Source organism: Podarcis melisellensis (assembly GCF_964234715.1).
Source record: "Podarcis melisellensis genome assembly, chromosome: 11".
NCBI lineage: Eukaryota > Metazoa > Chordata > Lepidosauria > Squamata > Lacertidae > Podarcis > Podarcis melisellensis.
This window is the reverse complement of record NC_138543.1, coordinates 56,616,127-56,626,091: the sequence shown is the minus strand read 5'-3', so window position 1 is coordinate 56,626,091 and position 9,965 is coordinate 56,616,127. Positions and strand designations below refer to the sequence as shown.

At 45.2% G+C, this 9,965-nt stretch overlaps 1 long non-coding RNA gene across 1 annotated transcript; it reads right to left on the bottom strand.

Moving 5' to 3' along the window:
- Positions 1-1,002: 1,002 nt before the first annotated feature.
- LOC309380820 lies at positions 1,003-8,343 on the bottom strand. Its single transcript, XR_014173161.1, has 3 exons — positions 7,960-8,343; positions 6,238-6,376; positions 1,003-1,262 (listed from the first exon to the last, which is right to left on the bottom strand). It is a non-coding gene; the product is annotated as an uncharacterized lncRNA (long non-coding RNA).
- Positions 8,344-9,965: the final 1,622 nt, after the last annotated feature.

Sequence of the window (9,965 nt, the reverse complement as noted above, 5' to 3'; positions counted from 1 at the left end):
GCTGCTTGCTTTGGACATGAAGGGGAGAAGACATGTTTTCCTTTTGTCCTGATGTATGCTGAATAAACTGCTTGTAAATATGCTCAACACAGCATCTCCCTGCTACTTCTGTTTCTGCATAATCTCTGCTGTGTTCAGTTTCTGAAGGCTTCTGAAGCTCAGGTTGCAGTTTCATGCTGATCCAAGGACTGGAGGTCACCCGGCACACTGGCCAGTGGGCTGGGGCCAGGTGGGGGGCTGCCAATTGCCCCCGATTCCTTGGCTGCATCCCAACAGAATTATAGTTCCATAGAGTTGGAAAGGATGTTGGTGGACTACAACGTCCATCGTGAGTCCCATCAAGGCTGACTTGAGTCCCATCAGAGAAAAAGGTGGAGTATAAACATATCATCATCCCTGTCCATTGGCAAAGCATGCTGGCTGGGGTTTATGGAAATTGATCCAAAAACCTCTGGAGAACATTCTGTTGACTACCCCTCTTCTTAAGCCACAGGTCTCATTTCTTTTGCTGATCCTAAATTTGCACTGTTCTGAAAACATCTCTGAGATGGAAGGATTCACACTGGACGTTTGAATATTGTCTATACCAACTTCATTTATTAAACAAAGGAAGTACTAGACATGCTTTCTTCCCCAGAGAGAACTTCACTGACCAAAGGTTGCAAAGCATAAAATAAAATAAAATATGGAGGGAGGATGCTGGCATTCATTGCCTGAGATTTCAATGACTAATTTATAGGGGGTGCACATGCCATGATGTTGAGAGATGACCTCAGCAATTACTGTCCTTCCTGCCATCTGCACACTCCACTAGAAAACGTTAGATACCTTGTCCATCAAGTAAAATAAACAGCTCCTCTCATGAAGCGACCTAAAGAATACCCTATAAATCATAGCTGTCAGAAATGCTGGTAACACGGCTGAAGACAGAAATCAATCCAAAACTCATTAGTTTGTCTGACAAGTCTTTAATCTCGTATTGTTTAATGCCAACCTGGACAACTTTGGTGGAAGGGACCCATGCAAAACAGCGGCTGGGTTTCCCATTACAGAATGTATGGCAATGATTACAACTTAATCTTGTTTCTCAAACCTTCTCCCTTTTCATTCTTCCTTGTTCAGTAGGTCTTGGGAGAAGGTATTGACTCCTACCCAGTTTACCCTCCAGCTCATGGAATCGATATGTCATTGTTACTGCTTTCGATAGTTTTGCAGGGCTCTGCTTCTGCCATTTTTCAACACTCTCCTGCAGTTGTATTAAGCTAAGCAGGACAAACAGTGCAGATTAGATCATCTCTTGTATTGTTTGGCGAGGTGGCTAATAAAAAGAAAACGGGTTATTGGTTTTTTGTCAGATGGGGAGTGAAATGTTAGAAAGCCGCAGGCGCAGGATCACACTACATATCCCCCAAGTGCACATTTCAGAAGAGCAGTTATTGTCAAGGGACCCTGATTCAACTGTATAAGAAAGAAAGAAAGAAAGAAAGAAAGAAAGAAAGAAAGAAAGAAAGAAAGAAAAAAGAAAGAAAGAAAGAAAGAAAGAAAGAAAGAAAGAATCTGAAACCATGGGACTATCGTAGAGTTCTCAGAATAAATTATAGAACATATTGCAAAAACCAACTTTGTTTGAAAATATTATCCTTGGAAATTTAGCATTGAATGAGTTGCTTTGATTAAAAAATGACACAGTTACATGCTGGAGGCGGGTGGGCTCTGTCAGGAGCTTGTCCTACTCTTGAGTAGGACTACTCTTGAGTAGGACCCTGGCAGAGACACATGCCCGACTCGCATGTTCTCTCCCTTCTGGTCTTTCGTCCAGGAGCTTCAAAAACTTTCTTCAGCCTGAACATGACAGTGACTGATGCCAACCAACACCGGCACACTTAGGAATCCGCAGAGTTTGCACAACTTGCGTGACAGACCTCAGCAACTCAGCATTTTGGCTAATCTACTTTATTTACATATAAACACACAGTGAGCGCTGCAACATGGCTCCCTCTCTCTCTAGCATCAGACAGCAAAGAGAAAAAGAACAAAAGACAATAGTCCCACTTCATGGAACATAGTACCATGGAACATCCTGTCTCCGCCACTTGAAACCATTGGTTCAAGTCCTACCCTCCAGAGCAGGAGAAAACAAGCTTGCTCCATCTTCTATGTGCTTGTGATAACCTTTCAAGCCCTCAGTGGTTACTTCTACATCCTCCTCCCCCCAGTATGAATGGTTTTATTAATACAGAATCTTCCCATTGGCCCATCAAAGTTTGTGAATCCATTTAGCAAGGCTGAGGAGAAGGCCTTCCCACACCTGAGCATTACAGCTCCCCAGGTTGGTCTGGGTTCCATTTCATTCCATCAGCTAAAGACTTCTCTATAGTATATAGCAAGTGTTGAGAAACCAAGCTTTCCAGCTTGAGGGCCACTTTGTTTCATGAGACACCTTGCAGGGGCCACTGCATAACTGATGTCCTTGCTTTGTGATGGTAGTCTCTCAATCCTGCATGTCAGTGTTGAAGGAGAAAGGGCAGCTTATGAATTCTTGACTTGAGGAATGGAATAGAAGAGCATTTATTGAGTACGTCCATAGACCATAACAGAAGACTTGAGGAATGTGCGTTGCCATCGCCCCGCTTCATTGCTTGAGAATGATTCATGCTGTTATTGGGCAATAATTATATTGTGCTTTCTAGTGTGGATTCAGTAAAAATAAATGCTGCATGGATGAATTAGAACCTACAACTGCAGGCAAAGAAACATATTGATTCACAATTATCTCTTACTTCAATCTCTGTCCTTTGAAAAAAATTGTATTTCTAGTTAAAAAAAGAAGGTAGTTCATTTAATTGTTTATAAATGCTGTTCTATACTTTGAACAGGGTCGTAATAACTGTAGCAGCTATCATTGCCCAAGGGAGAAAATTAGCAGTGCAGACCTTCCACCTCTCTCTTGAAAGGGAAAATAATAATAACGACAGTGTATCTGTTACAGATTCAATAGAAATATTAGGGAACCATGATCCACTCTGGACTTCCTGGGTGCCAAATATATTTCTATAAAGGCATGGCCAGCAAAGCATTCTTTTGTAGAAATAGTGGGAATTTGGGAGTTGTAGAGACATGCTAGAGCTGGGCTGCAAATAAAATGAAAATGGATGGGAGAATACTCCAAAATCTGAGGGCATCTAGCTTCTGTACACATACCTAAATTTAGCTGAGCAATGGGAGAGGGAATAAAAACAGGCATTGCCTGTACAATTTGTATCTTTATAAGTATCCCCTGGGTGGGGAACAGTTTTCAGCTCAAAGGCCACATTCCCTCAAATACAACCTCTGCATGTCAGTGGAGGGTGGAGTCAGGGTGAAACGAGGGCAGGTAGTCAGCAGGTAGAAAACAGTAAATTATGCTGAGCAAGTTGGTGTTAACTTTTTATTAGCAGAAACAGGATCTGCACAGGAGTGTCATGCCTAATGGGTATAGCAACTAATCTCCAGCAGGTCCTGCTGAGACTGAAGGTCTCTTCCTCCCCAGGGTTTTCCCCAAGCAATCCTGAGACGGCACCTGCATGATGCTAATTTTTCCTCTGCCCTCTTCATGCCTCTCCTGGTCCTAGGAGACCAGCAGGGAGGGGAGCTTGTCACAGCAGGATGGGGAGACACACATGCCTCTTCCCCAGCCAGGCTCATCTCTGGCTCCTGGTCTCTCTCCTCTTCTGCTTCCTCTTCTGCCTCTGTCTTTAGACTCTCTGCCACAGACTCTCCCTGCTCACTAAGCCTTGTTACCTCTTCAGTTTCTGACACCTCCTCCTCCCACTTTTCCCTCTGACCAGTCATCATCATCTCTTGGAGGATAAAGCTGTGAGTGTCTTACAACCTGTCTTGCATCCTCATAACTACTATGCTGCCCTCAAGTTTGTTTGGGGGAGTAATGGGATAAACATTTTTTTTAAAGTATATATTCCGAGAGATTCTGAGTAAAATGCTGGTGAATTTTCCTGGTGAATTTTTTTCTTCAAAGGAATGCAAAATGATATCAAAATATGGAGCACTGAACTGAAGGGTGAGAAAATGAAAGAGACAAAAATTGACAGGTTTGCTCATCCCAAGGCAGAGGACATTATCCCATTGCTAATATGGATGTAAAATTCAGTTGTTGGTCCACCTGGATTCTGGCTGCTGGAGGGACCATCTTATTCTTTTTCCTAGAGAGCAAAATGAATGCCTTGAGTCAGCTGTGTCCAGTTTGATCCAAGTCCCATTGAATAAACTTTTGGAAAACACACTGAAAATAACTTTTCCTTTTCCTTGCACATTTTAAATTGCCACCAGCCTCATGTACATTCCCTTTCAGTTCCAAAAACATTGATTTCTTTCCCTCTTTTTTAAAGCCGAACATGACATCCACCTGTTTATTGTTAACTACAACAAAGCCACAGGTATGAATCATGAATGATCTCGGTTAGCTTGTCTGTAATAGAGGATTAGCCTGGCTGTAAAACCTTCTAGGCAGAAATTGTATAAATTATTCTTTTCCAAATACTCGGCTGTATATCTGGAAGCTGTTAGCTCATGAATCTTACAACATGAACATGAGATTGGGTTATGATTAGGCACAGCTCAGAATTGCTATGGATTTTTGCAGCTTTCACAATAGCAAGCTTATGCTGCCCCAGCTGTTACAGGTCACAGAGACGGTTTCAGAGACAGCATTGCCTAGTGGGCAGACTGTTATGTTTGGATTGGTATAGAACTGCTGGTGAGTTCTGCAAAACTGGATCTTTTGGTCTCCTGAAACATGTAGTTTCAAGCTCACATCTCATGTCTCTAATGCATTCATTCGGGGAGAGGACAGTGATACTTCCTTGGTGAGCGAAATTGAGTCCAACCCTACTCCAGGGGCTAGGACCTGTACCAGTGGATTCAACTTCCAAGAAAGGAGATTCCACCTAAACATCAGGAAGAACTTTGTGACTTTAAGAGCTGTCTGACAGTGGAATGGACTCCTTTGGAAGGTGATTGACTCTCCTTCACTGAAGGTCTTTAAGCAGAGGTTGGTTAGCCATCTGTCATGATCTAGATGAGATTCCTGCAATACAGGGGTTTCGACTAGAATCAACCTTTCTCAACCTGTTGGTCCCCAGATGTTGTTGAACTACAACTCCCATCACCCCTAGCTAGCAAGGCCAGAGCTCAGGGATGATGGGAGTTGTAGTCCAACAACATCTGGGGACCCACAGGTTGAGAACCGCTGGACTAGATGAATCGTGTGGTACCTTCCAACTCTATAATTCTATGAGCCTATGACACTTCCTCCAGCTCCTATCTGCTGATTGGCCAGCCAACTCCCCTGTCATTGTGAGAACATCACTCTCAGAAGGCAGGATGGCCTTGGTGACCTCTTCCTCCTCCCCTTTTGGGATAACTGGCAATAGCAAGGCAGGGCCCCTATCCAAATCATGCTTGGGCTGTCCCCTTCCTCCATCCTAGATTGCCAATTCTGCCCCATCATTCTTGGCACCATGGGGCCCATGACATCATGCTGGGCAGTCCCAATACATTTTGGCACCTAAGGCAAACCACAAAACAGTGCCCCTCTCCACCCCAGGGAATATAAAAACACAAAATACATAACCAAAATAAATAAAAAAAGAACAAGCCAACACAACACATTTTAAAGGGACATTGGATGTCAATCAGCCAAAGGCCTGGTCAAAGAGAAATGTTTTTGCCTGGTGCCCAAAAGGTGTATAAAATAGATTGAAATGAAAATACCAAATTCTCCTATGAAGAGGAGAATACTGTGGAGTTGTTGATGAGATCTCTGGATTATATCTCATTATATCTCATTTCATTCCTGTGTCCAAACCAGCTTAGAAATGAAGAATTCCTTGTTGGATTGGCATGTTTTATTACTACATATTGTCTTGCTATTTTTGTTAATAACATAGTCGATTTCTTATATTGTTCATGACTCCCACTGCTTTTCTCTGGGGTTTTTTTTATCTCCATGGTGAGAGCACTCTGTCCTCTACATTGAAAGTGAGAGTGGTGAAAGTGTTTAAATTTAGGCTGGAAGTGCCAGTAAGAACGTCTGTGCTGTGTGTCTAACTCTTGTCATTTGCTATCTCTCTGATTGCAAGAGAGCGGCGTTTTAGGGTGGGTGAAATTTCCACATCTGCTAGGGCTTTAGGCACCAGGTGGCACTGTTAAGTAGCTCAAAGTAAAGGAAACAGCCGGTACCTTGTCTATATGCAGGACCATCTTTGCAGGCTATTGGTGACTCTTCATGAAACGTGTGAGGAAATCACACATTTATGCCTCTTATTTTCTCGGCGTTCCTTCCTCTGCCGTTGATGTGACAAATGTTAAGTCATTCTCTCTGCCAAGCAAAAATGAAAGGAGAAGGGTGTGTTGCTCTTGTTTTGGCCCTGTTTTTTCAACCATCCTGTTTCAAAGAATCATAGAGTTGGAAGGGACCCCAAGGGTCATCTAGTCCAACCCCCTGCAATGCAAGAATCTCAGCTAAAGAATCCATAGCAGATGGCCATCCAACCTCTGCTTAGAAACTTCCAAGAAAGGAGAGCCCACAACCTTCCGAGGGAGACTGTTCCAATATTTCAAATAAATTCCTTCCTACCTCCATTCCAGAATACTTCTCAAAATAACTGGACAATGCCTGTATCCTCTCTTTCCAAGGACGCTTTGCTAACACACCAAAGAAGAGATGAGAGCAAGGGCAGATTTATTGCCATGTGAGTGGTGCTCACTCGCTGGGCACTGGCCTGAAGGGGCGCCATCTCAAAGCCCGATAAGCAAGGCACTGGACTTTGGGAAGGAAGCATGAGGCTCAGACAAAGTCCTAGAGTTCTCCCTTCTCCTTCCCAAACCTAGTTAGTGCTTTCCCAGCTGCAGGAAGGAGGTAGGAGGACAAAAGGACCCTGCCAGAGTCCTGACTGTCTGTGCTGGTACCAAGTCAAAGTGTGGAGGTTCATGACACAGAGACAATACTGCTTCTAAGCCGATCTGAGTCTTGTTGCTTCCTAGATGGGAGTCTTCCTAAGAAACCTATGTATGCCGCCTTGAGCTCCCTGGAAGAAAGGTGAGATATAACTTAAGATTTTCTTGCTGGTTCATCTCCGTTAGCATTCTGCTCCCTAGTGATCATTGGTCAGATGTCTACCAGCCATGACAGCTATGTTCTGCCTCCATTGTTGAAGGCAGTATGCCTCTGAATACCAGTTGCTGGGAACCACAGGCAGGAAGAATGCTGTTGTGCCCAGGTCCCCCATGTGGCCTTCTCATAGGCATCTAAGAACAGGGTGCTGGGCTAGATGGGCCTTTGGCAAAATCCTATGGGTCATTTGGGGGCACCAAATGTTGGCCTCACACAGAGTGCCATAGTACCCATGTCCGCCACTGCCAAGATGATAACTGTTTGGTAAACAGGTTGCATTTATTAAGTGTAACAAATAGGAGGATCTGTCTCACCATTTCCCTGCATGGACAGAGAGTGGGCCATCGAACTCAGCCCGCATCCCCACGGGGCTGCACATTGCAACAGAAGATCAGCATTGATTGACGGGAACGAAACTGATCTCACCTTTGCACTTGTGGCAACTCATGATGCTGATTGAAAATGTTTTTGCACCATCCATCAAGTCAAAGTGAAGTCTCAAAACTGTGAACGTGGAAAAGGCAGAACTGCAACATCACCAAAAACCTAGCATAGTCCCCATTCTGTCTGTGCGGTTGCCACAGAGCCGTTAAATGTGATCCCCTGATATTCTCTACTCGCATACAGCTTCCAAACATCTCCAAGGGCAGCCCTACACAGAGAGCAGCACATAAGTCAATCCTTGAAACTACAAAGGGATGTGAATCTGTTGAGTGGTTCTGGGCTATACACAAAGAGCTGCATCAGATGTAAATTATGTAAGTTCGGGAACCTATGGTCCTCCTTACTTTGCTGGACACTTATTCCATTCAGCCCCAGTAATGGAGGCCAATGATCAGGGTGTCGGAACTTGCGTTCGGCTGAGCTACTCCTCCGGTCGAGTCCTCCGAAGGTGATTAACGACCTGAGCCTTTGATGAGCCTCCAGGCACGTTCCCTCATTACGCAGAGTGTCCAAGCAGCAGAAGAGGACGAGATATATGAGCTACATTGCTAAGAGTTTTATTTCTAACTACACAGACACAAAAGAAATATACATCCTCTCTCTGTGAAAGCAGAGAGGCAACTGGATACAAAGAAACAGGAAACCAGTAATAGCAACATCCGTCTCCCGTGAGACTTCCAACAGTCTGGAATCTCTGGAATGTAAACAGAGTCTTGTGACTCCAAGCACTGCACAGTGGCACAAACAGAAACCTAATACAGGGATGATGGAAGCTATAGTCGCATCAAGACATGGTATCCTGCATCCTGTTCTCACAATGGCCAGCCAGATGCCAATGGGAATCATACAAGCAGGATTCAAACACAAAACCCTCTCCCCTCTTGTAGTTTCCAGCAACTGGTATTCAGAAGCATTGCATAGCCATCCTGGCTAGTAGCCATGTGTAGGCATCTCCTTCATGAATTTGTCTAATCCTCTTTTAAAGCCATCTAGGTTGGTGGTCATCACTGCTTCTTGGGGCAATGAGTTCCATAGTTGGAACTCACTGTTGACCTCTTTGAAGAAGTTCTTCATTTTGCGTGACCAGGCAGGATAGCCCCAGCCCCCAGGGATCACAAGAAAGGAATAAAGCAGCGAGCCAAGAGGAAGCCCTCTGGCTAGTGCCACTTTAAATTGTTCCTGGCCATGCCCCCCAGCTGCTGGATTGGCCGGCTGGTGCTGATGTGGCCAGGGTCCCCCAGGCAACAGGGGACGTTGTCCCCTGCCCCTGGAGATGAGGTGGTGGCCACATGGTCCACCGCAACCCCTCCCCACAGGTAAGTGGAGTGGATTAAAGACTCTGACAATGTTATGGAATTAAAATTAGGCCACAACTTTATTTAAATTTCTGAATGTAAGAAGACCTTGGCTTAAGCCTTGGGCGTGTATCCCCCCCCAGCCCCCCAGCCAGGGGAACTGGGGCTCATCAGGGTAAATGAGATATGGGGGTGCTCTGTGAGACGTATGTGAACACACGCAGCCCAGTCCATATACCCACACGCAGGGTAGTTCACTGACGACCTTTCAGTGTATGGTCAGTGACACCCATATATATAACCCCTTTAAGAGGGCAACCCTGGAATCGCCACTGCAGGGGGGTGAGTCACCACTTCATGCCCCCCCCCATTATAGGGAAGAAAAGACTAAAGGATTCCACCCAAGGCCATAACCGCCAAAGTTGTGACAAATTGCAACAGGGAAGACAAAACCTGTCAATGCAGGAAAATTCCTTCCCAGTCCTTCAACAGCAACCAGTCAAAGACCGCAGCAGCGCCCGCTAAACAGGAAGAAAAAGTTAACCTGCAACCAAGAAAACATTAAACAAAGGTAGGGTAGGGAGGGTGAATCTCCTGAGGCGACTGCCTGGCTATTGTCAGCTCTACCCCCTATATATAAATGGGGCTGGCCCCACCTCCCAGTAAGAAACTTGATTACTGAGGCTGGGCCTGAACCTCCAAATAATAACACTGAGAGGCAGACCAGCCCCCTATTTCTAGTAAGTTCCCTGGGAACTGTAGCCCCATGTGCAATCCCGCAAAGGGCACCCACCTGTAAAGTGTGAGTGCAGTTATCTGTCCAACATCACCTGGAGAGGGTTTATTAGGTTAGCAAAAGCTGTGTGCTAGTCCTGGGGGTAACCTGGTCCAGGTCCGGTCCTGAATCCAAGGGTTCTGCGTGGAGTCAGTCCGACAGGGTCAAGCACAGGGTCTCAGGCAAGTTCTAGCAAACAGCAACCTTGCTCCCGCAACCTGGGGCGGGGTCTGACAGCCTTTTAGCTCTGTTGGGGTAACGGCCGGTCCTGCCTGATCCC